General features: G+C 41.2%; 2 protein-coding genes across 3 annotated transcripts in view; one reads left to right on the forward strand and one right to left on the reverse strand.

Moving 5' to 3' along the window:
* The window catches only part of LOC118409197 (probable E3 ubiquitin-protein ligase HERC1), a 241,474-nt gene that overhangs the window by 176,821 nt on the left and 59,982 nt on the right, over positions 1 to 4,671 (reverse strand). The gene's annotated exons all lie outside the window — the stretch shown is intronic.
* The window catches only part of LOC118409478 (leucine-rich repeat-containing protein 24-like), a 23,423-nt gene that overhangs the window by 14,835 nt on the left and 3,917 nt on the right, over positions 1 to 4,671 (forward strand). The window lies entirely within an intron of this gene.

Below are 4,671 nucleotides of genomic sequence, written 5' to 3' on the forward strand. Positions count from 1 at the left end.
GTGCGCCAGTAGACGAGAGGGTGGAGAAGGGAGTGCACACCCCTCCTTCACCTTAAAAATAGTCACGTGCAGGCCAGGCAGACTGGTCGTCTAATCAACCTTTTCTGCCTACCATTGATCTTCGGATACGAAGAAACAGCCATCATCATGCCAAAATTATTATTGACTCTATGTGCGCATGTGTCCAGGGCATTTCCATACCAAATTTCAGGTCATTTAGTTGTAAAACCAGGGTTCAATGGGCCAAAAATGTACTTTTGGCGCCAAAAATTACAGAAAGAGCCAGAAATGTACTTTGGGTAAAACAATGACCAAAAATTACAACATTACGCGTTTTGTTGCACTGTATGCAAAAACGGGTTATAAAAGCCATTCCCAAGGCGCTCCTATACCAAATTTTTACCGGTTATTTACTTGGAAAACCAGGGAACAGGAGCGAAAAATGATTTTGGGAAAAAAGAATGGCAAAATGTTCAAAATAAAGCATTTTGTTGTACTGTATGCAAAACATGTTATTGAATCCATGTGCGCATACATGTATGTTCAGGGCATTGCTATACCGAATTCCAGGTCATTCATCAGTTGTAAAACCAGGGTATGGGAGCCAAAAATGTACTTTTTTTGGAAAAAATTAAGCATTTTGTTGAACAGTATGCCAAAATGGTTATTGAATCTATGTGCGCATGTGTCCAGGGCATTCCTATACCAAATTTCAGGGCATTCGGTTGTAAAACCAGGGTACAGGGGCCAAAAATGTACTTTTTGGGCCGAAAATGCCAAAAAAAGTCACCAAATTCAGCATTTTGTTCTATTACATGGCAAACCAGTTATCAACCCATGTGTGTACTTGTCCAGGACATTCCTTTACCAAATTTCAGGTCATTTGGTTGCAATGCCAGGGTGCTTGGGCCAAAATATACATTTTTTGGTCTAAAAATGACGAAAAAAACTCAATAAAATCATTTTAAAGGCCATTATAAAAAAATCTAGAACAACCCTGCTTTTATAAGTGATAGGTAAGTTCCTCTGCTACATAACATGAAACTGAAATTCATTTTTGGTAAGCTATGACTGTTTTTCCAGGAATAATTCTATGGTTACGATTTTCTTGAAATGGAAATATTGGTTTACTCTCGGGGCCACCACGGTTCGATACGTAAAAGGCCCAAACTTTTTTTTACATATGATGTATACAAAGGTTCAAACTATAACTGTGCCAAAAATCAAGCAAATTGATTTGCCTGTAAATGAGCTAATGGTCAATAAAAATGGTCAAAAAATTGATTTTTGTCAATTTTGGAAATTCACGAAAACACATCATTTTCAAACATCTGCTGCACCTCACTACAAAAACATTTTGAGCATCACTATATATCATTTTTTTCATTAGAATATGGGTAATAACATATCCGAGAATCAATAAAATATCAGTTAATTTGTGGGGGCTACAGGAGTCCAAAGGAGGCCTATTTTGGACGCGACCAAGGCCTTCCCTTGCTGAAAATCCGCCATTTTGAAAAATGGCCGTTGCCATGGCAACCGGTGACCGCAGATCTAAAACTTTGCCATTTTTGTAGGTTTGGACCAAGGCCCTACCACCACACAAAATTTAAGGAAAATCGATTTTTTGAGTTTGGCCACCCTATGCTTGGTTTTTACAGACAGAGCCTCTTAACATCAGTGCTCTTTTATGCCTGCCAGGCACATGTATGTAATGAATTTCAGAACAGGGGATTAAATGTAAGGAATAGAACATGCAGGGAATATACAACCCAGGGTCAATGCTGCATGTAAATGGTATGTGGCGAGCAGAAGTTCATCAGACAATGCAGGGCTCGAAATACCACCTGCATATGCAGGTTAGTGCAGGCAAAATTGGAGCTGTGTTTGTGATGTCTACCTGCCCTGCACAGGTCCATGTACTGGGTTTTATACATAAATGTCCTGCACTGAAATATAAAAGAAAAAAATAGCAATGGTTTCTGAACAATTTTAGTATGATCTAGACTTTCGAAATTCGGAGTGGTGCAAGTAAAATTTGTCTGGTGCGGGTAATTTTTCAATGTTACCTGCACCAGTGCAGGTATGCAGAAAAAAAGTATTTTGAGCCCTGCATTGCCTCAGGAGTCCTGTCGCCATTCTGTCTGGGGAGAGATGCTCCTATCAACGTTAGGGGAGAAATTTCTCCTTTTATCACCTGTAAATCTTACATGACATCCCGCCTAGAATATTTGTGCTATGCATGTGGGAGGGGGGGGGGCAGCTATCAGAGGATGGGAGGTAACAAGGAAGCGATTTATATCTAGCTAGAATCCTGTACTAGTGAAAACATCTTCATAAGGACCATTTGATGAGACCTTGAAATTATTAGATTTAGGGACCCCTAGTGGCTTGTTCCGATACTGAAGCAAAACTTCAGTTTTTCATATCTCGTTCTCTGTGTTTTTGCAACATTCAGTTCTCTTTTCCGTTGAAAATGCAATACTAGAAATGAGCAGGTGTAAGAATTTAATACAGAGAGTGAGCTGGATCCTAACATCTGTTTGGAGCTGTAGATTAAACCACAGGCCCTGTGAACTTGCGGTGACCTTACGTAGCCAAAGCCACTTCCACCCTGGCATGTGTGATGTGGTATTTACTACATGTGTTGGCACACCGTAAGTCTTGGGCCGCAAACCCACCCGGCTGCCAATATGTTTACATGCCTGCTCTGACTGAAGGGACGCAGATTTCAACCACCTTCACAAACCAAATATTTTGGGCAGTTAACCCTTAGCAATGCTATTAGGTTTTTACCCTGTCTGGTGCCAAATCTGTATAATCCAAGTAGTACAGGGTCATTCCTTATAATTAACAATGCTGGTCTCTGTCCTTATACCAAAAGCTAATCAGACAATATTTCCGATAGTTTTACATATGGGAGATTATACATGGAACTGAAATGGGCGAATAAGCTCTATGTAACAGGGTATGCAGGCTCCAGTGCTATATGATGTACATAAGACCAGGAAACTCAAAGGCAGGACCCAGTAGTATCTTCCCCTTCCCACTTAGGCCCAATCTACACACAGTTTTTACCAATATCTGTGGAGATGTCGAGAGGGATCTAGAACGTAGGGGGCCGGACACCCATGGCACTTGCAGTCATAAACATATAGCGCGATTTTCCAAATGGCGTTATATGCTAATGAGCCTTCCCAAAGTCGGGAAGCATCTACACGCGCACGAAGCTGTCGGGGACCCCTGCTAAGCTATCGGTAAGGTATCGTACGAATGGTCAGGACCTTTCGGGAGAAATTTTCCCGATATCTTGACGCCGATATTGCAGTTCCATCTAGACGCTGAAAAAAAGCTGTCGGCGAGAGGTTGTTGGCTCGCAGACATCGGGAAAAACCGTGTCTAGATCGTGCCTTAAAGTAGTATCTTCCCCTCTCCACTTACAGACAGTAGTATCTGCCCCTCCCCACTTAATTATCATTAGTGTCACCTTGTGGTGCCTCAGTTTGATAAGATCACTTCTGTGCAACCATGGAGACAAACAAGATGGATGACACTGTGGGCTTGATTGGTCTGAGAGGAACTGTTGCTAGTCCATTTACTGGGCCAATAATAATAATAATGAGAAAGTCGGACGTAGCATATATCATAGTGATAATTCTGTAACAAAACTCAAGATCTATCTTAAGACTGTTTTTTTCCTTATACCGTAAGCATTATTACCTTCATAAAGAACAGAATTATTATTCTAGGTGCTTGGATGCTTTGTAGGTTACGGTCTGTGTTCTAATCTGTCTGTCATTGTGTTCAGATATTTGTAGTCAGCATAACTTAAGAACTGTTGGGGGAAATGAGATTATAGCTAGCATGTAAGTAGCTTTTAGGAAGCTCCAAGCTGGATGTAACCAGACAGATACAGACAGACAGAAGTAGCCTGGTATCCAGACCTGTATATAGCTCTGGACTCTCTTCAGTCCTCTCAAGAGACTGGGAGCTGTAATACATCTGGATACCAGGCTATCCTACAAGTCACTATACTAAGCACAGGCACACCACTACAGTACTGTAACACTATTTACTAGTTGAGCATCATGTTGTGAATGTTCCATATCCCCAGGATAATTAGCTTATCTCCACCCCAAACCACAGGGATTATGAGATCTGTGGCACTGTAAATAATGGGAGGATAATCACCAGGAGGGATCCAGGGGGACTTGGGTTTGTTTTAGGGACAGCTGTGTATAATTGGCCTGTCAACACACTAGGAGAGGAAGATGTATGAGACTGTCCAGGGTTTGGGTTGTGAGGCCACAATGACCCAGGAAAAATACATGACAGGGCATGAATAAAAAATTAATGTTATGAATTCATTTTCTTTTCTTGTCCTTTTCTATTGGGGTAGGAGGGGAAAGGAGGTTCTTTTTGATATGTTTTGAATTTGTGGTTGAAAGAATTCTGCATTACCCCAGATGGGGTTTTGTCTATATCATAGTATATGACACGTAGAAGTGATCCAACACTGCAAACACATATTTGTGGTGGGTCTCATGAATTCTCAGTGGAAAGGTCTTCCCAAAGACTCCAAAATTTCTAAACAAACCCACTGGGAAGTTTCAAGGGATGTAAGACTTGGCAGAAGAAATGATCTAAATGCTGACGCGTCGGGTCCCACTG

This window comes from Branchiostoma floridae, chromosome 2, assembly GCF_000003815.2.
Source record: "Branchiostoma floridae strain S238N-H82 chromosome 2, Bfl_VNyyK, whole genome shotgun sequence".
Classification (NCBI taxonomy): domain Eukaryota; kingdom Metazoa; phylum Chordata; class Leptocardii; order Amphioxiformes; family Branchiostomatidae; genus Branchiostoma; species Branchiostoma floridae.